General features: G+C 41.6%; 1 protein-coding gene across 3 annotated transcripts in view; it reads right to left on the bottom strand.

The window, feature by feature from the left end:
- The window catches only part of FRMPD1 (FERM and PDZ domain containing 1), a 151,148-nt gene that overhangs the window by 119,825 nt on the left and 6,524 nt on the right, over nucleotides 1-24,799 (bottom strand). For 2 of the 3 annotated variants that reach the window (XM_079925716.1, XM_079925717.1), the window contains 2 exons: nucleotides 20,308-20,450; nucleotides 5,643-5,735 (listed from right to left, as the gene is read on the bottom strand). The gene's annotated coding sequence lies outside the window, so the exon portion shown is untranslated. Of the gene's footprint in view, nucleotides 1-5,642; nucleotides 5,736-13,669; nucleotides 13,688-20,307; nucleotides 20,451-24,799 lie in introns of those variants that run through there. The other variant, XM_079925719.1, reaches the window with a different exon arrangement.

Here is a 24,799-nt window from a genome sequence, read left to right as displayed (position 1 = left end):
GGGATGCTTTAGGGAAGAAGTGGCACTGGAGACGAGTTTTGAAAGGTGGGCAAGATCTCTCTAGTCAGAGATGGGAAGGGAAGCCATGCTGTGCCTTGTAACAGATTCGGGGAAACAGGAAGATGAGGAGAAAACAAAGACAGTGTGTTTCAGGAAACTGTAGTAGACCAATAAGGCTGGCATGGAGGAGAGCAGTAAGTTAGAGGAAAACCTGGAAGGGTTAATCTGGGCCAGTCTGTAGGGTCTTTAATATCGGTAAGATATTTGTACTTAATGTGTAGGCAGTGGGAAGCCATTTTGAGTGAAGTGTTATACGACCAAAGTTTGTTTGTATGGATTGTGGCTGAGGAAACACAGGAGATGGGGAGACCAGTTAAGAGATGATTACAATAGTGCATGTGAGAGGAACTGTAGGTGCCGATAAGAAGTGGGAGTAGAGATGGAGAACTGACACCCTGAGTGTCACGCATTTGTGTCCCCATAATGTCCAGCACTGTTTCCTGCCCTAATTGTTTCACAAATATTTCTGAAATCGAACTGTATTAAAGATTCCATTTGAAAGTATGAAGTTATATCTTGCAGGTGGTTGTCCTTTTTGTTTTAATCCTGTCACCTAAGTTATCCAGTTTCAAGTCATAGAAGGTTCCGGCCCAAGGCTGTCATTATCCGGCATGTACTGGCACCTCAGGGAAGTGGCACCTCGTTCACAGTCCTTAATTAGCTTATGCACCATTTTAATTGGTCTGTAGCTGTCTGTGTGGACAGACCTAGTTTCCTTTCTGGACTCAACTGGGGCTGCCCCACCCTTTCCTGCCAGCTCAGGCATCTGGAATGTCACTGGCTGAGAAGACTCGGGAGTCTGCTGAGCTACAAAGCATGCAAGGAATGGGCTCTCTGGGGAGCACTAATGACCTGTGGGCTGCTGGCACCACGTCAGGGCAGATCTCCAGTAAACTCACCAGTCCCTTTAGACAGGCATTTCTAGGAAAGGAGGGAGGAGGGTACAGCAGAGGCAAACTGTAGGGACTATCCATGGTATGACCCTAGAATTCTAGATGAAGTCTGATATTTACGTCAGTAGGGATCTGTTAAAATGGTTAAGATGATCCCTTAAAATCGTTCAGATGACCCATCTAGAAAGTAACCCACCCCAACAGATGGCTGAGAATTATGGAATTAATGAGGCTGCAGTGTCTTCCACATCCAAAGAAGGGGTCAGACTGGATTGAGGTCAAGATCTCAACTTAATCAAAAGATATTAATGGCTAATTTTATTGAGCATTTACTATGTGCCAGATACTTTTCTAAGCACTATAGTTATAGTAACATATTTGATTCTCACAACAATCCTATAAAGTGAGTACTATCATTTTTTTTAGGTAAGTACTATTATTTTCCTCATTTTACAAGTGAGGAAAAAAGGCACAGAGAGGGTATGACTTGTCCCAGGTGACACAGCTGGCAGGTGGTAGAACCTGAATTTGAGCGCAGACAGTCTGGCTCTAGCATGTAATGAATGCAACACTTTTCCTGCTTTTCTTTTGTCTCTTGTTCTCACACTCTGACCAGCAGGATTGGAGGACAAAAAAGGCCTGAATTATAACAGCTCATCTGAGATATGAATGTATTGAGGGTCAGCATGGCACAATGGGAAAAGCTTGAGTTTTACATCAAACCAAACTGCCTTAGAATCCATTTCCAACATACATTAGTGAGTGACCTTGGTCAAGTTACTTAACCTCTAAGGGTTATAGTTTCTTGGGTGGAGGTTGGAGGCAATACAATCTTCAAGCTTGTTAGGAGCAAAATAATATTCCTAGCCCCGACCTGGCACAAGGTGGTACTCATTAATGGTCATTATCACAAAGGGAGGTGTTCTCTGTAAAGTCTGGGGCAAGGAAGCAAAGAGTGAGAATGTATCCTCCTATATCCAGCAGTGCTTAGAGGAAAGAGTGTTTTGATTCCAGAAAGACTAAGAGAGGCCATTCATCCCATCTTCCCTGTGGCTTGGTGGCAACATCCTCAGGGATACCAGCCCCCTCTTTTCCAACTCTGGGCTCACCCATGGGCCTTCCAGCCTGTGATCTGGTCTTTGTTCCTATTCTCCTGCCAGCTCTGCCCACAGGGGTCTGTCTAATCCCAGTGTTCTGCCTCCTTGAGGTAGGGACAGGATTGGGCATTTCTACTGCTAATCAAGCCCTGGTTCTGACACTAGAATTCTCCATCATGGTTTTCATGCTAAACCTCAACACTTGACTTCTCTGCGTGACCTTCAAGTGGATAAATTAAACATTAGTGTAATATGATTTTTCTTTTCAATATATGTGGAATTTAAAAGAAAACCCTTCTATTACATGGTGAAGGAGTGGAATATACTAGAAAGTGGCCTGGGATCTGAGCTCTGTTTCTGCCTCTTGTTAACCTCTTGTTTACCTCTTGAGGTAAAGAATTTCATCTTAGAATGATAACAGACATGAATGTGTGTTTTGATTGCAAAAAAGCACATGAATGGAATGGAAAGGTTATTATCACTGAGGCTTTATCTAGTTTGTGACAATCTGACAGTGTTAAATATAAGATTGTTCTAAGCCATTGGAGGCTTGGTGTGCCCTAGAATCTCGAGACTGGAAAGTGTTGTCAGTACTAGGGGCAACAGTGAATGATCCTGAAAGAATCAGAAATGAGATTGTCCTCTTAAGAGTTAAACTGGGACATCAACACATGGATTACAGCAGAGATTTGCTAAGTCATCCTAAAGAAACAGAATGGTTCTCAGACCAGGAGAACTTGATGAAATCCGATTGGAAGTGTTAATATAGTTAAAGAAGGCAAGTATCAGTCAGAAGGGAGGTTGACCAGCCATGAAAATGCAAGGAAAGGAGGTCAGACAAGCAAACCTTATCACTGTCCATCTAATACCATCCAGGGAAGAGGGGTTCTGGTTTAAAAGGTGACCTAGGTAATTATGGTGACAAGTACCTACCTATTATAGAGGACTAGGTTACATGTCTCTAAACATTCTTTTAATGAGTTCCCCTTGTCCTAAACTCCAAGTTTATCAAGGAACTGATTATAGTGTGGCTTCTCGTGTAGATCCACCTATAGGAAATGACTACCTAGCCATTGGACTTGGGCATCCTTGGGCAATATATTTCTTGTGAATTAACAAACGGACACCTAATTATAATATGACTTCTTATGTGGTCTGCTTACAGGGCTCTAGTCATAGGACTTGAGCATTTGATACCTTTAGCAATGCTAGTTTTCCTTGTGAATTACTAAATAAGCATCCTGGTTATACACAGTAGCCTTGTGAGATTAGGTTAACCTTTGAGTGTGGATAAACAGATTTTCGAGCCTGACAGACAAAGGGCCAGAACCTGGACCCTATGAGATCCCTGGTAATTACACCCCACTGTGAGGACCTTTAGGAAGACAGCCAGCTGGCCTTCTCCTGGAGTCATCCAGTCCTTGTCACTGTCCACGCTCTATCTTTTGGAACACTGTGAAAGGAACTGACCCCCATGCAATGCAGGGATCCCCTCTATGGCAAAGCTTACCAACAGATGAAGAAGTCCAAACACTTTATCCTGCCTGTCTCAGTGGGATCCCAGCCTGCTTTCCCCATGTTACGTCCCATCACTCCTCTACATTCACTCTGAATTCCAAACTTGGTATCTTTGTTCATGCTGTTCATCTCTGGCTAGAATAACCTTTTCACCCTCCACCCCTTAGTTCCACATGCCAAATCCCATCTTTGATTTGGTACTCAGGTCAGGTGCCCTCTCTTACATAACCACTTCCACGATTGCTATTCCATCTCTGAAGTCCCATAGCTCATTTCCTGTTCACTTGCATTTCTACCTTATGTTAGAATCCTGCTGTAAGTGAGATCTCCAAGAATTCCAGAAATAAAAGTCATCTCACTGCTCAGGGAATTTTTCCCTTATAGGGAAAAATCTTCCTGGGAAATCAGATTCATTCTGTCTTTCATTTATTTATCCAGTCGTTTAACAAATATTTACTGAGTACCTCTATGTGCCAGGCAATGGGTTACAGGGATGAATAAGACTGACACGTCTTCTATCCTTATTCAGCTTCTGGTCTAGTGAGGAAGAGAGATGCTAAGAAACAATAAATTACAGCTGTGATAAGTGCCGTGTAGGAGACGTACATAGTACTGTGAGAGTACAGGTGAGGCTTTTCCAGGAAAGTTACATTTAAGTTAAAACCTGAAGATAAGTAGGAGTCAGGCAGGAGAAGAGGAAGAGGTTCTTGAAAAGAGTATGAGTTAAATGATCTCAATAGCCAGTGTCACTGAGCTTTGAAAGCCTGATGTCCTCAGTCCCTGGTCCATTACCTTGTATTCAGATCATGCTAGGAACGAATTCACAAATATTTTTCCTTTGACTCCCTGTCTTCTAGCTCCATGCAGACCACCCGCTTTACACTAACACTCATCACAGTTGCCAAAGCATGTTATGATTTGTTATACTTAAGCTTTCCTACTTATACTTATATCCCCATTAGCCAATTGACCTTGTTTCATGTTAACTTTTCCTAATTTCAGTCTCAAAGGCTAACATTAACTTCATGCTTTAGGAGTTCTTATTGGCAATCTCATATACCACCTGTAAGACACGTAAGTCTTTGCTTTGTTCAGTACTGTAGAGCACTCAGTGCTATGATACCTCAATATACAGTCAGCCCTCTGTATCTAAGGGTTCTGCAGCCACAGATATGGAAGGCAGACTATACTATTTTATACAGACTGTACTGTCCTATCTTATACCAGGAACTCGAGCATTCTCAGATTAGGTATCTGTTGGGGTGGGGTGTGGGGCAGAGGTCCTGGAACTAATCTCCCATGAATACTGAGGGATGACTATATATTCATTGGATGGATGGATGGATGAATGGATTTTATCTTCCCTCTTACATCAGTGCTAAAAGCACAGTACTTGTCTAGTTCACATTTGGGTTCCTCCAGCACTTAGCATAATGCCCCACATAGGGTAGGTAATCAGTCAATAAATTATTTGAAAATAAAAAGTCATCTGGCCTTTCCTTGAACTTTTCCATGGCCAGGAAGAACTCCCTGCTTTTTCAGGCATTGGTTCCATAGTTGAACTGCTCCAGCCGTTGAAGTTCTTCCCACTCTTGGGCTAACGTCTGCCTCCCCATTTGTCCTAGTTATGCCCTCTGGGCCCATGAAGAACAAATCAGCAACTTCTGCCCCACGGCAGCCCTTCTAGTGCTGGAGACAGAGACCAGGTTCCCTGCAATCACAAACAGGACACCTTTCCAGTGTGAAATCGAGTGCTTTACGATTCTTTGGAGTACTCCTAACATACATCAAAGGAGGACACAACCCTCACAGGTTTGTGGGGTGCTCTGAACCCACACAGAGGCCACTGTGCGAGCAGGTTCTCTCTCCAGGTCAGGAACCCAGACCAGAACTGACCGTGAAAACAATAATTAATGTTTACTTCACAATTAATTATAGTTTACTGGTTAATTCACACAACACCCCTGGGATATAGGTCAGGTTTCTAGTCTATAAATGGTCAAGGGAATGATGCAGAAGACAATTGAGTGCTGGGGTTTCAGGGACCCAAGAGCCCATATCCAGGCTGACTCACCTGCAATCACTGCTGATCCCTCTCCTTGGCAAGAGAATCACTTTGGGTCCAATCTCATTTCACAGCTTGCTGATCTGTGAAATGCTACAAATTCTAGGATGAGGGGTAAGGTGAGAAGAGCATACAGAGACAGACATCATTACTCTATGTACTGAAACATGTAAAAAATGTTTCCAAATATAATACCTTACACATAACAGGCCCCAAACTGTGCATATAGGTTTGCTATTATTTAAAATAAGAGAACTGTTAGCTAGAGGCTCAAACATCTATTTGTTACACATAGATTTTATTGTAGCCTGACTTACTCTGAATCCTCTTAGAACTGATACACTTGGGTCACAAAGAGTCTGCTAAAATAATTAAATATATTTAATTTCATTGTATTGTGAATGCACAAGACATTTTCAATGATTCCTTTTGTTAAATAAAGAATCCTTTCCGGGACTTCCCTGGTGGCACAGAGGTTAAGACTCCACTCTCCCAATGCAGGGGGCCCGGGTTCAATCCCTGGTCAAGGAACTAGATCCCACATGCATGCCGCAACTAAGAGTTCACATGCCACAACTAAGGAGCCTGAAAGCTGCAACTAAGGAGCCCCTGAGCCGCAACTAAGGAGCACACGTGCCAAAACTAAGAAGCCCATGAGCCGCAACTAAGGAGCCTGCCTGCCGCAACTAAGACGCAGCATAACCTAATTAATTAATTAATTAATTTTTAAAAATAAAATAAAGGGTACAACTCAATGGGTTTTTTTTAAAAAAATAAAGAATTCTTTCCAAATCATTTTATAATTTGAATAAATGCCTTCTTTAAATTGGATTTTCAGGTATGACGTTTCCTCCAAGCAGTGATTCTTAAGCTTTTGGAAGATTTTGATTCCTTTGAGAATCTGATGACCACTACATAGACTCTCCCAGAAGAACACACAGATTCACATATGCACAAAACACTGCATAAAATTCAGGGTGTGCAAACTCAAAGTAAAGATCAGAAAAGAAGCTGGCCCCTCGTGAGGCTTTGTAGCCATTGTAAGGGCTTTGATTTCCACTCTGAGTCAGATGAGAAGCTGCTGGAGGGTTCTGAACTTTCATTTTAACAGGGGCAGTCTGGCTACCTGGAAGAGAATAGACTTGAAGGGGGCGAGGGCAGACGGAGGTCACAGCAGCCATCCAGCTGAGAGAGGACGGTAGTTTGAACCAGGTAGTAGCAGTGGAGGAGTGAGAAGTGGTCAGATTCTGATACAGTTTGAAGGTGCAGCATCAGAATTTGCTAACCAGATGGGATGTGGTGTGTGAGCGAAAAGAGAGGAGTCAAAGACAACTCCCAGGCTTTCGGCCTGAGCATCGTGAAGGCTGGAGTTGCCATCACCTTTGATGAGGAAGACTGAAGGGGTGGAAGTTTGTTGGAAGAAGGGGAAGGAGAAGACGAATGTTAGCAGCCAAGTTTTGGACACTTTAAACTTGAGATGCCTATTAACTATCCAAACAGAGAGGTTGAGTAGACAGTCGATGTCTGGTCAGAAATTCTAGAGAGAAGTTGGGCTGTAATAATATTCATCTGTAAAATTAGAATAATAATATAATAATGCCTACGTAAGAATACTTATTATTGGGAGTATTAAACAAGACAATGCATGTAAAACTCAGGGCAGGACGTGGCACACAATATGCCTTTGATACCTTTTAACTATTGTTTTTATTCAAACTTAAATACTCTCAGTATTTCTATCATTACTATAAAGTTATGAGTGTTGTTGCTTCTCAGATTGACAAGTTGTTTCTGATGACATTTCCCGGGCATGATTTGCAACGAAAACAAGGTTTTGCGCAATGGCAGTGCCTTGGGATTTGTTTCTACCCCCAGAGTTTAAAATTTGGAAGGCTTCTGCACACATTCAATAATCTTCACAGGTAGGTTATGTCACGTTTCTTAAATGATCAGTGTGTTATTTCATCAACCCAGAATTTACTTCATTTTGAAGAGGATTTGATGAGAAGAATGAGGCAATTTATCAGAGGAAATTGAGTATCAGCAAGGACCCTGCAGGGAAACATTCCCAGCCCATTCGTGTGGCCCCTGTGACATGAATGTGACATGAAGGAAGCATGAGAATTGACTGACTACCCTGTCTTGACTTCAGTACCTACAGATATTATCACTGGTCATAAGCTCATCTGGCTCCTTTAAAGCTGATTCACAAAACCCACAACCCATGTCTTCCTGAAATGGCGAGCTTCTTAGGGGAATTTTCCTTGAGGAAGCACACCCTTGCTATCTCTTATTAATTTATTCAGTGATCTTTAGCTGTTTTATGTTGGGAAGGTGGAAACAAGAGCTGGCATGGTTTTCTAGAAAAATGGTACAGATGAACCAGTTTGCAGGGCAGAAATAGAGACACATATGTAGAGAACAAACGTATGGACACCAAGGGGGGAAGTGGGGGTGGGGTGGTGGTGGTGGGATGAATTGGGAGATTGGGATTGACATATATACATTAATATGTATAAAATGGATAACTAATAAGAACCTGTTGTATAAAAAATAAATAAAATTAAAAAAGAAAAGAAACAAGAAATAAACACGTTAAAAAATTTTTTTAAAAAGAGCTGGCATGGTTTTATCACACACTCCCAGATCTTTGAAACAATGAGCTTCTAACATCAAAACCTAAACAATGTCTCATCCTTTTCACGTCTCTTTGAATTTTGACTATAATTTCTTGACCCTGTAATTCCCTTCAATATCTATGACAGGCCTAATGCTCAATAATTGTCTATTTACATTCCTCCTAATCTGCATGTGTATCCAAAGGAACGAGGTGATGAAGCCATTCAAACAGTCCAAAAATGCTTCTGTAACAGATGACTAAGGTTGAGTACAGTCACAGGTCTCGTTTGATGGCTTTAGCAATAGCAGCACAACAACACAGACACAGGTAGATGGACCAGTGAGGGGAGAGAGAGCAAAGGACACACAAGAAAGGCTCCTTCCCCAAATCCTTGTTTTCCTCCATCTGTAAATGTGGTCAGATAAACTAAAGAGCAGGGCAATGCTCAATTAAATTTCATGAAACGCCAATTTCATTCCTTCTCCTTGATTCTTTCGCAAGTTTCTACTAATCACTACAGTCACAGTGACTATGTTTCAAGCAGATCTCCAGGGATGAGAAAACGACTCTCCTCCCTCCCTTCCCTCAGGAGTCAGAAGATGATACCTCAAGGACTAGGGTCCTATAGAACAGCAGGACACGTGAGAGGCTGACAGGCTCCCCCCTACATCTGTGGTTCCCTACCAGCACCCCACTCCAGCCTCTGTCAGGCTGTGTGCCCCAGAACTCTAGGTGGAGGAAAGCTAAAAAATTCAAGAACTGATATCTCTAAATGGAGCCAGTCAAGTAGATCTATGGCAAAAACTTAATGAATTTGTACCCTGTGTCTGTTTTTCTATTTTAAAGGAGATTGGTGGTGGTGATGGGGGGGTGTTCTATTAATTTTTAGAGTAAATTTTAGTTTTATATTTTCCAGCCAAGCTAAGGGGGAAAGGATTGACTTTTGTCCATATTCAGGCATGGTGGTAACAGAGGAAAAGGCTATCTAGCAAGAGATGTTTATACTCCAACATCTCTTTCGGTTTAAAACTCAGAACTCAAGCCCACCAGAAAAATGCAGGTGTTTTTTTGTCCTTGGGCAGCATGACTATAAAATTTATCATCCAAACCAGGATACTTTTTAGAGTGAAACAAGGCAATTTAAATAATGCCACCAGTATAACAAGCATAAACTGGGACTATCCAGGCAAACCAGGCATCACCTTCATTGCTCATCACCAAATGAATCCTAGCCTACCAAAATTGCTTCATCACTCAAGAAACTTGACCCCAAAGCCGGTTCCATGGCTAACACAGAGAATAAATGTTCTCTCCTCCCTACTGGAATAAATAGGTCCTAGTGTTATATGAACATAAGAACAGATGTCTTTCTTTTTCTCCTTTCTCTTATCCAGCAATCTCTCTAGCCATTTCAATTGCAGAGTCCTTTCCCAAGTTCTGTCTACCCAGCCTTGCCACCACTTTAGCCCTACATTCTTTTTTTTTTTAACATCTTTATTGGAGTATAATTGTTTTACAATGTCGTGTCAGTTTCTGCTGTATAACAAAGTGAATCAGCTATACATATACATATATCTCCATATCTCCTCCCTCTTGCGTCTCCCTCCCACCCTCCCTATACCACCCCTCTAGGTGGTCACAAAGCACCGAACTGATATCCCCGTGCTATGCGGCTGCTTCCCACTAGCTATCGATTTTACATCTGGTAGTGTATATATGTCCATGCCACTCTCTCACTTCGTCCCAGCTTACCCTTCCCCCTCCCTGTGTCCTCAAGTCCATTCTCTACGTCTGTGTCTTTATTCCTGTCCTGCCACTAGGTTCTTCAGAACCATTTTTTCTTTTTTTAGATTCCATGTATATGTGTTAGCATACGGTATTTGTTTTTCTCTTTCTGACTTACTTCACTCTGAATGACAGTCTCTAGGTCCATCCACCTCACTACAAATAACTCAATTTCGTTGTTTTTTATGGCTGAGTAACATTCCATTGTATATACGTGCCACATCTTCTTTATCCATTCATCTGTCAATGGGCACTTAGGTTGCTTCCATGTCCTGGCTATTGTAAATAGAGCTGCAATAAACATTTTGGTACATGACTCTTTTTGAATTATGGTTTCCTCAGGATATATGCCCAGTAGTGGGATTGCTGGGTCATATGGTAGTTCTATTTTTAGTTTTTTAAGGAACCTCCATACTGTTCTCCATAGTGGCTGTATCAATTTACACTCCCACCAGTGGTGCAAGAGGGTTCCCTTTTCTCCACACCCTCTCCAGCATTTATTGTTTGTACTTTTTTTTTTTTTTTTTTTTTTGCGGTACGCGGGCCTCTCACTGCTGTGGCCTCTCCCGTTGCGGAGCACAGGCTCCGGACGCGCAGGCCCAGCAGCCATGCCTTACGGGCCCAGCCGCTCCGTGGCATGCGGGATCCTCCCAGACCGGGGCACAAACCCATGTCCCCCGCATCAGCAGGCGGACTCTCAACCACTGTGCCACCAGGGAAGCCCTGTTTGTACATTTTTTGATGATGGCCGTTCTGACTGGTGTGAGATGATACCTCACTGTAGTTTTGATTTTCTTTTCTCTAATGATTAGTGATGTTGAGCATCCTTTCATGTGTTTGTTGGCAATCTGTATATCTTCTTTGGAGAAATGTCTATTTAGGTTTTCTGCCCATTTTTGGATTGGGTTGTTTGATTTTTTGATATTGAGCTGCATAAGCTGCTGGTATATTTTGGAGATTAATCCTTTGTCAGTTGCTTTGTTTGCAAATATTTTCTCCCATTCTGAGGGTTGTCTTTTCATCTTGTTTATGGTTTCCTTTGCTGTGCAAAAGCTCTTAAGATTCATTAGGTCCCATTTCTTTATTTTTGTTTTTATTTCCATTTCTCTAGGAAGTGGGTCAAAAAGGATCTTGCTGTGATTTATGTCATGGAGTGTTCTGCCTATGTTTTCCTCTAAGAGTTTTATAGTGTCTGGCCTTACATTTAGGTCTTTAATCCATTTTGAGTTTATTTTTTGTATGGTGTTAGGAAGTGTTCTAATTTCATTCTTTTACATGTAGCTGTCCAGTTTTCCCAGCACCGCTTATTGAAGAGGCTGTCTTTTCTCCATTGTATATTCTTGCCTCCTTTATCAAAGATAAGGTGACCATATGTGTGTGGGTTTATCTCTGGGCTTTCTATCCTGTTCCATTGATCTATATTTCTGTTTTTGTGCCAGTACCATACTGTCTTGATTACTGTAGCTTTGTAGTATAGTCTGAAGTCAGGGAGCCTGATTCCTCCTGCTCAGTTTTTCTGTCTCAAGATTGCTTTGGCTATTCATAGCCCTACATTCTTAATCCAGAAAGTTCGAGAGATCTGAAAGTTATATAACCCATCTTCTGAATCCAGTTAATGGCAGTGAGCTGAATTTTAAAACTCCACAAGAGAGACAATAGAATTGAGAATTAATCTCGTCTGGCCCTACAAAGTAGGACAGGGGTCCTAAGGCAATTTTCTGGCTCCTATCAGATAGGTAGCCTTTCCCAGTACTAACATGGAGCTCCTCCAGGGCATGGAATGTGGACAATCCAACTCTGTATCCACAGTGGCCAGTGCCCAGTACAGGGGCTGGTGGCAGTGAGTTCCCGTAAATGCTATGGAACCAGCAGGCTGCTTCTTCACACCCCCAGCTCTGGGCTCCTGTGTACCCATGGTTTTCCTTCCTGTTTCTGTTCAGTGAGAGGGAATCCTGCCCACGATCCCACATCAGCTGGCTGGACTGGGCTTCTGCTGCCAGCCCCCAGGGACTGGCTAGCATTCTGCTCCTCTCAAGTACTGTGCTGAGTCAAACAGAGCCTCCCACAGACTCCAGGTGGGCACAGGCTGAGTCTGCTTGGTTCCATTCAGTTCAGGAACACTCAACAAAGCCCATTACCTTCCCAGCCCCAGACCGGATGCTGGAGATATAGAATGAGAGTTGTATATGACCTTGAAAGGTTAGAGATGCACCAGGGCACAGGTAGTTAACAGCAACGACTCTGCAGCCCAACTACCTGAGTTTGTATCCTGGCTCTACAGTTACCACCTAATTTTCCTTGGGTGAATATTTAACCTCTGTACCTGAGTTTTCCATTTAGAAAATGGAAATAAGAGAGCCTGCCTCAGAGGGCTGGTGTGAGAACTATTAATAGTATAATTCTGATTATGATCATTATGATTTGGAATCCTGCTTGACACAGAGTAATACTCAGCAAATTTAATTATTACTATTTTTGTGTTTTGGCTCCTCTTCCTGGAGGCCCATTTCTGCATCTGGCTGGTCCCCTCATTTCTCAGGAGGTGCTTTTCTTTGCTCCTGGCCCACCTCCATTCTGAGAGCTAAAAATGGCACTTCTCCACACCAACATTTGGCTTGTGCTTTGTCCACTAGGATTCAAATCCAAACAGCTTCAAGAAGTTAAGCGATTATGCATCTATCTTTTCAGAACCAAAGTGAATCATTACACAAGCATTTTTCTAAGAAGCTGAGGAAACTCTTGGTCAACACAAAGGAAGGACCAGATTTGAAAGGAGTCACCTTGAGCCAGAAGCTCGAGTTCCTGAGCACACCTTGTACTCATGTATTTCCAGTTCTTTCAGGGACAAAGATGGGAGTTTCCATACACCTCTCAGAAATTCTGACACCAGTGAATCATGACCAAAAAGAATATTCCCAGGATTTTTAAAAATCATAATGTTATTTTTTTCTTTATCACCCTAAGTTCTCTGCCAAGTACTAGAGCTAATCAACTAGAAACAGTTGGTTATGAGTATTTATTCAATTAAACACACATATATATATATATACTTTTCTTTATGCTTCCCAAGGAGTCTTTAATACAATTATCAAAGCCACTACCACCCATTTAAGAATTCAGAATAAACTGGATTGTTTTACTTGGCTAAGGCAAATCTGAATTTCTATGACTTGATGGTTCATAGCCTCAAAAAATCTCAATTCACCCACTTAACAGTTCCGTTCAAAAACACTGCACTGCTGTCATGCCTGCCTCAGCTAAGTTCCAGGTGGTACTCTTTGAATCATTTCCAACACTTAAACTTTGGATAATTTCAATGCAAAGAAAATGATCAAAATTATTGGTCAATAAACATAAAAACTTTCCCTAAATGTGGTAATTTTACTGTTAAGTGAAAATTAACACTTCTCTGCCACCCACCTACCCCCACTCCAATCCTTGGAAACGCTTCCTTCTGACAGACCTGACTTAGAGCCTTAAGACACAATGGTGAGCTACCGCGCCCCAGAGGTCTCTACTTCCAGGGTGACTTAAAGCAAATCTCTGTCCTAGCTTGGCTCCCTTTTGCTGAAGACTGCTGAAGGCCTGGAACCAATGGGTCAGTTGCCACATGCTCCTAATACACACTTACCTGCTTCCTTCCACTGAGATCTGCAGTCTTCACACTGATCACAAAATCCCAGAGCATCAATCCTGGAAGGGATTTTGGAGCCCAGCCAATCCAAGCCCTCATTGACAAGTATGGACACTGGAGCCAAAAAGAGGAAGACACTTGTTCAAGGTCACACAGCTCATTAATGAAAGAGCTGGGACTAGAATTGCTGAATGGGAGATTCATCTCCCTGTGGTGTCATTCTTCTTCCAACCGGTTCCCATGCTCTCTGCCCTAGTTGGCTTTCGTGCACTTGACACACAGTCCGCACTCTCCTGAGGTGTGCCAGCAGCCTGTAAGGCTCACCCAGAGTGAACTAACCTAGCTCAGCTGGCCCAGGGCTCTTTACCTGCAGAGGAATGAGTGTCATGTGACGCTCTTGGAAACACACACTGTGTTGGGATGCATGCGATGTTCATGTGTATCCATCATTGCATGTCTGCCAAGTCCATCAGGTTGAGAAGCAAGCAGAGCCTACGAGTCATTTATAATGTCTGAGACTTTTAAGTTCCTTTTCCAAGCCTATAATTTCAGGTTACCCTACAACAAAAGCTTTGGTACTGTTTCCCAAAATCAACTTATTTAACAATAAACATAACTTAGGAGATACTTACTGAACAGTTCCCATTTGCTAGGCAGTATGCTAGCATCAGAGATTTAAAAATGAGCAAGACATGACTGCTATCCTTTTTAAGTGGCAGGGAAGTACACAATGGCAAGATATTGCGCTAAGTGCTTTGACACCTTGATGGGAGTAGGAACAGGTCATGTAGACACATAGAAGCAGCAGCTAAGCCAGCACAGGAGAGTTAGTGGAGGCTTTTTAAAATTTTATTTATTTTTAATTTATTTCTTCCAATTTTACTAAGATATAATTGACATATAGCACTGTATACATTTAAGGTGAACAGCATAATGATTCGACTTACATACATCATAAAATGATGACCACAATAAGTTTAGTGAACATCCATCATCTCATGTAGACACAAAATTAAAGAAATAGAAAAAATATTTTTTCATTGTGATGAGAACTCAGTATTTATTCTCTTCACAACTTTCCTATATAACGTACAGCAGTGTTAATTATATTTATCATGTTGTACATTACATCCCTAGTACTTATTTATCTTATAACTGGAAGTTTGTACCTTTTGACTGCCTTCATCCAATTATCCCGCCTCCACACTCCACCTCTGGTAACCACAAATCTGATCTTCTTTTCTATGAGTTTTTTTGTTTGTTTTTGAAGTATAATTGACCTATAAGACTACATTAGTTCCTGTTACACAACATAGTGATTCAATATTTCAAAATGATCACCACAATAAGTGATCTGTTCACATACAAAGACATTACATAATTATTGACTATATCCCCCACTTTGTACATTTATACCTGTGACACATTTATTTTACAAAGGAATTCTGTACCTCTTAATATCCCTCACCTATTTCTCTCCTCTCCCAAACCCCCTCCTCTCTGGAAGCCACAATTTGTTCTCAGTGTCTGTTTTGTTTGTTTTGTTTTTTGGATTCCACATATAAATGAAATCACATGGTATTTGTCTTTTTCTTTCTGACTTATTTCACTTTGCTTAATACCCTCTAGGCCCATTCACATTGTCAGAAACGGCAAGATTTCATTCTTTTTATGGCTGAGTAATATTTCATTGTGTATATATACCACTTCTTTATCCATTCATCTATCAATGGGCACTTAGGTTGCTTCCATATCTTGGATATCGTAAATAATGCTGCAATGAACATAGGAGTGGATATATCTTTTCTAGTGTCTTCATTTTCTTCAGATAAATACCCAGAAGTGGAATTGCTGGGCTGTATGGTAGTTCCATGTTTAATTTTCTGAGGAATCTCCATACTATTTTCCATAGTGGCTGCACCAATTTATATCCCCATCAACAGTGCACAAGGGTTTCCTTTTCTCCATATCCTCACCAACACTTGTTATTTGTTGTCTTTTTGATAATAGCCATTCTTTCAGGTGTGAGGTGATAGCTCACTGTAGTCTTGATTTGCATTTCCCTGATGATTAGTGATGTTGAGCATCTTTTCATATGCCTGTTGGTCATCTGTATGTCTTCTTTGGAAAAATGTCTATCCAGATCTGCCCATTTTTTAATTGGGTTGGTTTTGCGGGGGTGGGGGGGATGTTGAATTGTATGAGTTCTTGTATATTTTGTATATTAACACCTTATCAGCTATATCATTTGCAAATATCTTCTCCCATTCAGTAGATGGCCTTTTCATTTTGTTGATAATTTCCTTCACTGTGCAAAAGATTTTAGTTTGATGTAGTTCCCATTTTTTTTTTTTTTTTTTTGCTTTTGTTTCCCTTGGCTGAGAAGACATATCCAAAAAAATATTACCAAGACCAATGTCAAAGAGTATACCACCTGTGTTTTCTTCTAGAAGTTTTATGGTTTCAGGTCTTATATTTAAGACTTTAATCCATTTTGAATTTATTTTTGTGCATTGTATGAGAAAGTAATCCAGTTTCATTCTTTTGTATGTAGCTGTCCAGTTTTCCCAACACCATTTATTGAAGATATAGTTGATTTCTAGTCTCATACTGTTGTGGTCGGAAAAGATACTTGATATGATTTCAATCTTCTTAAGATTTATTGAGACTTGTTTTGTGGCCTAGCATGTGATCTATCCTGCAGAATGTTCCACGTGCACCTAAAAAGAACGTGTATTCTTCTGCTTTTGTATGGAATGTTCTATATATATCTATTGTCTATTTGGTCTAATGTGTTGTTTAAGGCCAGTGTTTCCTTACCGATTTTCTGTCTGGATGATCTGTCCGTTGATATAAGTGGGGTGTTAAAGTCCCCTACTATTGTTGTGTCACTATTAACTTCTGCCTTTAAGTCTGTTAATATTTGATTTATGTATTTAGGTGGTCCTATGTTGGGTACATATATATTTACAATTGTATATCTTCTTCTTGGATTGATCCCTTAATCATAATGTAATGTCCTTCTTTGTCTCTTATAACAGTCTTTGTTTTAAATTGTATTTTGTCTGATATAAATATTGCTATCCTGGCTTTCTTTTCACTTCCACTCGCACTGAATAGCATTTTCCATCCTCTCACTTTTAGTCGTGTGTGTCTTTAGATCTAAAATGAGCCTCTTGCAGGCAGCAGTAGCATACTCTCCAGAACTCTATGCTCCAGGGGTGCTCCCTCTGTGGGCTGCACGGGCCCTTCTGTCATGACAGGCTGACTGCTGTTGTGGGGGGTGTCTGTTAGGCATGGCTGGCCCCCAGTCCAGTTTGTTGCCAGGCCCTGCCTGTGCCATCTGCCAGCTACTGGTGGGTGGGGCCCAGTCATGAGGTGGCTGACTATAGAGCCCCCGGGGGTCCCAGGGCTAGTGCTGGCCCAATGGTGGGTGGGTCCCATGGGTGGGTGGTTGTAAGGTTGGGGGGTTCCAGATCTAGTGTTAGCCAGCTGGTGGGCAGGGCCAGTTGCTGACATGGCTGGTTGTGAGGTCTGGGGTGTCCCAAAGCTGGTGTTGGCTCACTGGTAAGTGGAGCTGATTCCCAGGGTGGCTGGCTGAGGAGCCCAAGGTGTCTTAGAGCTGGTGTAGGCCTGCTGGTGGGTAGAACCAGGTCCTGGGGTCTCTGGTTGCATGGCCCTGGGGGTCCCAGAGTTGGGGTCAGCCTGCTGGTGGGCGGGGCCAGAGCCCTGGGGGTCCCGGGGCTGGTGCTGGCCTGCTGGTGGGTAGGCTGGGTCCTGACATGGCAGGCTATCACGCTGCAGGGCTGCAGTGTTCCTGGGGCTGGTGTCCACCCACTGTGGGGTACAGCCAGGTCCTAGGGTCTTTGGCTGAAGGGACCTGGGGGTCCTGGAGTTGATGTTGGCCAGCTGATGGGCAGGGCTGGGTCCCAATGGCTGAGTGTGTGGCCCTGGAAGTCCTGGGGCTAGTGCTGGTGTACTGGTGAGTGAGGCCAGGTCCTGGGCATTGTGGTGTACAGATCTGGGTTCTGAGGTAACTCAGGGCTCAGGGAGTCCTAAGGCAGTGGACCCGCTGATGGGTGGGGCTTTAACCCCTCCCTGCTAGCTGCTTGGCCCGCGGTGTCCCAGTACTTGTTCCTATAGGCTGAAGGGCAGGTCTGGGTCCCGTGCTAATAAGCTAGAGAGAGGATTCCAAAATGGCACTTGCCAGCACCAGTGTCCTTGTGATAGAAAGAGGCAGGGAAAAGAATTTTAATCAGAAAGAAAAGCATGTGCAAAAGACCCAGAACTAAGAGTTTGGTGAGTTCAGGTAACAGCCAGTAGCAGTATGTGCGGATGGAGGTGGGAGATTTGGAGCGAAAAGAGAAGGGTAGGGAAAGAGTAAAGAGACACCAGGTGGGGGAAGAAGAAGGGAAAGAGATGAGGTTAGTGAGGAAAATGGGACAAGATCAAGAAAAGGCCTTCTAAACAGGGCCCAAAGCATTTGTACGTTTTCCGAGGGCAACAAAAAATAAAGAATTTTATACAGGAGACTGACATCATAAACATTATATTTGGAAAGATCACACAGACTGTAGGGTGGCAAATGTGCTATCAGGGATAAGACAGAAGAAAGAAGACCAGCTGCTGGATGGCCTGAGAAAAAGCAGTGGTGGAAGGTATAGAAAGAATATAATGAATTTCAGAGATATTAAGGAGATAGAATTGATAGAACTTGGTCGTTAAGTAGATATAGAGCCTAAGGAAAAGGGAAGAATCAAGGTTGACTCCCAGATTTTTGGCTTTGGCAACTGGAGGGAGTGTATGGTGGTGTCAATCATTAAGCAACAGAGCATATGAGTTAAGCTCGATTAGAGGGGAAGATAATTGGTTCCACTTTCAACAGTAGAGTGTGAAGTACCCATGGGACAACCAAGGAGACAGTGAAGTCAAGAGGTTGGTTGGATATACAGGTCTTTGTTTCTAGAGAGAAGTATTCACCACACATATGTGGTGAATTATTAGCTTAAGGATGGCAATTGAAGCCAGATTAAATTGCCCATGAGCCTAGAAGAGAAGAGGGTCCAGGAAAAAGCTTTAGATTATGCTACCGTTGAGAAGATGACCCTAGCAAGGTGTGGAAGGAGGATATGGAGCATCCAGAGAGGAAAACCAGAAGAATGTGAAATCTCTTAGGAGGGGAGAGCTTTCCTGAAAGGGTTGTGTGACCAATAGTGTCAAGTGCTGCAGAGTGATGGAGGCCTATTTGGGTCCCTTGGATGTGGCAATAGGGACTTCCCTTAAAGGATGCAGTTTCAGATAATAGGTGAGGCCAGAAGGCTGATCTGTTCTCGGGCTGCAGATTGAATAGGAGGTGACAGAGTACTGTGGGTATAGGCCATTCGATAAAAACAGTTACCATGAATCACAGGCCAGAGATAATTCAAATGGGACAGACAACTGATAATAGATACTGTTGTAGTAAAAAACTACTTGTTCCACTTAGAGTATGACTAAGCCACAATTTTCCTAGTGAAAAATTATTTCTTATGATTAGCAGCAGCTATCATTTATAAAATGCCCACCGTAAGCCAGGCACTTGAAGTACATTATTTTATTTAGCCCTTAACATGACACTCTGCAGTAGATATTAGATGCCTCTGTTACAGACGAAGAAAAAAAAGCCCAGAAAGTTAAATAACTGGCACAAGGTCTCAAAACAACTTCATAGAGGAGCTGGAACTTAAACGTAACCTTCACTCCAAAGCCTATGCTTTTTCTACTGCAGCCACGCTGCCTCTCCTAAATACTTCCTAGAGCTGCCCTTCACTTCATAGAGCAAAAGCCAGGATATAACATGGATGGTCAGGGAATTCCATCCACCACTGTGAGAGACCTGAGGGAACAGACAGATAACCCAGGCACACACTTCTTGTTCACTGACAATCTCTGAGTAAGGAGTAGAGAGTCTCTGGCTTTGAATCCTATAGGTCCTTGCCAGGGACCCAATATGTTCCCTTTGGTTGTGGGGAGGGGGAAGCGGGAGGGGGGGTGGGACGTAGGGTCAGAGAGCTCAGAGTAAATCAGTCCATCATTGCTAACTAGAAAAGTGAAGGCTGTGGGTAAGGGAAAACTGCAAAGTTTTAAGAGACTTTTTCAAAAATTATTTTTATCCTGGAGAAAACAAGTATCAAAGAAGACCCAAGCTGCCTTTACATATTCATGAGGAAGAATGATCAGATTTGCTTTTGACACTCTGGAGGACATTACTGGGACCAGTGAGAATATGGTATGGAGAGGCAGATTTTGGCTCTAACAAGAAGAGCTGCCTATCCAAAGATGAATGGAACTGCCCATTAAAGTAGTGAGCTCTTCATCACTAGAGATGCTCAAGCAGAAGCAGGATGTTAGAGGTGGGGGCCCAGCATCTGAGAAGGCATGGATGGCCTTTCAGGCCATTCCAGACCTGAGATTTTGAGACTGTCTGGAGAAAATGGTTAGGATAAGTTTTCACAGATTAAGGCCTGGCCTTTATTCTCCCCAAATGAATTCTAAGTATTACACATGGGTAGATTGGCATGTTCCTTCAGTCACAATTTGTACAAACAACATATAGCAATTCAACTTTGATATTCGAGAACAAAATGTATTCCTACCTTCAGGAAGCTCTGTGTTTTCTAAGATGAGAAAATATGCTTGTAGGTATCTACTTGTTGGCTTTGATCAGTCATGTGTGTCATCTTGAAAATGCCGGGGACAGGGTGTGGAGAATGGATATTGGTAGCCTCATCTTTCTTTCCTGCAGGGGTTAAAAATAAGGAGTTCATTTCCAGCTTTTGCAAAGGTCTTCTGATATGGGAAGAGGGCAAATCCAACAAAGGTTGATCTGTGATCACTGAATCAATAAAAGATTCTTTCTTCCCTTCTACCTCTTTCTTTCACATGATAAATATTAATTGAGCACCTATTATACAACGGGCTCTGCATATTTATTGATAGGCAAGAAACTATATCCAGCTGTGTATAAGCACATTTCTACGACATACTATGTGTGTTTTTGTGTAATGGGGATGAGGTGGGAGTGGTGGCAAAATCAACCCTCAAACCTCTGCAAGGAGATGGCTGGTAATTATTATGCACTCTAAATACTGTCAATGCAAACTAAACCCTTGAATACATTTTACTTTTCCTGCTGCAAAATAATAAGAACTTATAGCACAAGGAAGAAAACCTCTTCTGAAGACAAACAAAATTTCCCATCCCATGTGTGTAGTTCCCAGAGGTCTAGAGATCTCACACATACACTCTTGGCTACAGAGTGCTTTTTTCCTTAGAAAAAAAAAAAAGGGTCACTGGGAAAAATTGAGAACTCTGAATTTAAGGTAATAATTATAATGATCAAAAAAATTTTTAAGGGTGCACAAAGATTGTGTTACAAGGATGTTCCTCAGAGTATTATTTATAGGGAAAATATGGACACAATCTAAACACTCAAAGGTAGAGGTTAATTAAATAAATTATGGTACTTCCATATAAAGAATACCATAGAGCCATCATTGATGATATTTAGAAGAATATATAAAGATATAGAAAGATAGTCAATACAGCTTAAATAGAAAATGTAAGTTAAAATAGTATGTATCCTCCTCCTTCATCTTTGGGATGTGCATTTTGCCCAGTTTCCACAGTGGGAGCTACTTCAAGGAGGCAGCCCTGAGAGAGCGCTGTGGTGTTGAGACCATCTGGACACAGTACACGTGCCTCAAGGCGGCCGTGTGGCTGACAGGGTCTTGGTGATCCGGCCTGGTGTCAGGCCTGAGCCTCTGAGGTGGGAGAGCCAAGTTCAGGACATTGGACAACCAGAAACCTCCCGGTCCCATGTAATATCAATCGGTGAGAGCTCTCCCAGAGATCTCCATCTCAACTCTAAGACCCAGCTCTACCCAATGGCCAACAAGCTCCAGTGCTGGATGCTCCATGGTAAACAACTAGCAAGACAGGAGCACAACCCCACCCATTAGCAGAGAGGCTGCCTAAAATCAGAATAAGGTCACAGACACCCCCAAAACACACCACTGGACGCAGCCCTGCCCAGCAGAAAGACAAGATCCAGCCTCATCCACCAGAACACAGGCACCAGTCCCCTCCACCAGGAAGCCTACACAAGCCACTGAACCAACATTACCCACTGGGGGCAGACACCAAAAAGAACAGAAACTACGAACCTGAAGGCTTTGAAAAGGAGATCCCAAATGCAGTAAGTTAAGCAAAATGGGAAGACAGAGAAATATGCAGCAGATGAAGAAGCCAGGTAAAAACTGACCAGACCAAACAAAAGAAGAGGAAACAGGCAGTCTACCTGAAAAAGAATTCAGAGTAACGATAGTAAAGATGATCCAAAATCTTGGAAATAGAATGGAGAAAATACAAGAAACATTTAACAAGGAACTAGAAGAACTAAAGAGCAAACAAACTATGATGAACAACACAATAAATGAAATTAAAAATTCTTTAGAAGGAATCAATAGCAGAATAATGGATGCAGAAGAACGGATAAGTGACCTGGAAGATAAAATAGTGGAAATACCTACCACAGAGCAAAATAAAGAAAAAAGAATGAAAAGAATTGAGGACAGTCTCAGAGACCTCTAGGACAACATTAAACGCACCAACATTCAAATTATAGGGGTCCCAGAAGAAGAAGAGAAAAAGAAGGGGTCTGAGAAAGTATTTGAAGAGATTATAGCTGAAAACTTATGTAACAAGGGAAAGGAAATAGTCAATCAAGTCCAGGAAACGCAGAGAGTCCCATACAGGAAAAATCCAAGGAGAAACACACCAAGACACATATTAATCAAACTATCAAAAATCAAAGACAAACAAAAAATATTAAACGCAGCGAGGGAAAAGCAACAAATAACATACAAGGGAATCCCCATAAGGTTAACAGCTGATCTTTCAGCAGAAACTCTGCACGCCAGAAGGGAGTGGCAGGACATATTTAAAGTGATGAAAGGGAAAAACCTACAACCAAGATTACTCTACCCAGCAAGGATCTCATTCAGATTCAATGGAGAAACTAAAACCTAAACAGACAAGCAAAAGCTAAGAGAATTCAGCACCACCAAACCACCTTTACAACAAATGTTAAAGGAACTTCTCTAGGCAGGAAACACAAGAGAAGGAAAAGACCTACAAAAACAAACCCAAAACAATTAAGAAGATGATCATAGGAACATACATATCGATAATTACCTTAAATGTACATGGATTAAATGCTCCAACCAAAAGACATAGACTGGCTGAATGGATACAGAAACCAGATATATATATATATGCTGTCTACAAGAGACCCACTTCAGACCTCGGGACACATACAGACTGAAAGTGAGGGGATGGAAAAAGATATTCCATGCAAATGGAAATCAAAAGAAAGCTGGAATAGCAATTCTCATATCAGACAAAATGGACTTTAAAATAAAGACTATTAGAAGAGACAAAGAAGGACACTACATAATGATCAAGGGATCGATCCAAGAAGAAGATATAACAATTGTAAATATTTATGCACTCAACATAGGGGAAATCGACAGTAACACAATAATAGTAGGGGAGTTTAACACCCCACTTTCACCAATGGACAGATCATCCAAAATGAAAGTAAATAAGGAAACACAAGCTTTAAATGACATATTAAGCCAGATGGACTTAATTGATATTTATAGGACATTCCATCTAAAACAACATAATACACTTTCCTCTCAAGTGCTAAAGGAACATTTTCCAGGATAGATCATATCTTGGGTCACAAAGCAAGCCTTGGTAAATTTAAGAAAATTGAAATCATATCAAGTATCTTTTTCAACCACAGTGCTATGAGACTAGATATCAATTACAGGAAAAAAAAACTGTAAAAAATACAAACACATGGAGGCTAAACAACACACTACTTAATAACCGAGAGATCACTGAAGAAATCAAAGAAGAACTCAAAAAATACCTAGAAACAAATGACAATGAAAACACGAACACCCAAAACCTAAGGGATGCAGCAAAGCAGTTCTAAGAGGGAAGTTTATAGCAATACAATCCTACCTCAAGAAAAAAGAAAAATCTCAAATAAACAACCTAAGCTTAAACCTAAAGCAGTTAGAGAAAGAACAAAAAATAACCAAAGTTAGCAGAAGGAAAGAAATAAAGATCAGATCAAAAATAAATGAAAAAGAAATGAAGGAAACAATAGCAAAGATCAATAAAACTAAAAGCTGGTTCTTTGAGAAGATAAACAAAATTGATAAACCACTAGCCAGACTCAGCAAGAAAAAAAGGGAAAAGACTCAAATCAACAGAATTAGAAAAGAAAAAGGAGAAATAGCAACTGACACTGCAGAAATACAAAGAATCATGAGGAATTACTACAAGCAACTATATGCCAATAAAGTGGACAACCTGGAAGAAATGGACAAATTCTTTGAAAAGCACAACCTCCCGAGACTGTACCAGGAAGAAATAGAAAATATAAACAGACCAATCAGAAGCACTGAAATGGAAACTGTGATTAAAAGTCTTCCAACAAACAAAAGCCCAGGACCAGATGGCTTCACAGGTGAATTCTATCAAACATTTAGAGAAGAGCTAACACCTATCCTTCACAAACTCTTCCAAAATATAGCAGAGGGAGGAACACTCCCAAACTCATTCTACGAGGCCACTATCACCCTGATACCAAAACCAGACAAAGATGTCACAAAAAAACAAAACTACAGACCAATATCACTGATGAACATAGATGCAAAAATCCTCAACAAAATACTAGCAAACAGAATCCAAGAGCACATTAAAAGGATCATACACCACGATCAAGTGGGGTTTATCCCAGGAATGCAAGGATTCTTCAATATATGCAAATCAATCAATGTGATACACTGTATTAACAAACTGAAGGATAAAAACCATATGATAATCTCAATCGATGCAGAAAAAGCTTTCAACACCCATTTATGATAAAAACTCTCCAGAAAGTAGGCATAGAGGGAATTTACCTCAACATAATAAAGGCCATATATGACAAACCCACAGCCAGTATCATCTCAATGGTGAAAAACTGAAACCATTTCCTCTAAAATCAGGAACAAGACAAGGATGCCC

Source organism: Stenella coeruleoalba (assembly GCF_951394435.1).
Source record: "Stenella coeruleoalba genome assembly, chromosome: 7".
Lineage (NCBI taxonomy): Eukaryota > Metazoa > Chordata > Mammalia > Artiodactyla > Delphinidae > Stenella > Stenella coeruleoalba.
The sequence above is the reverse complement of the archived record's forward strand: the minus strand, read 5'-3'. Positions and strand labels throughout refer to the sequence as shown.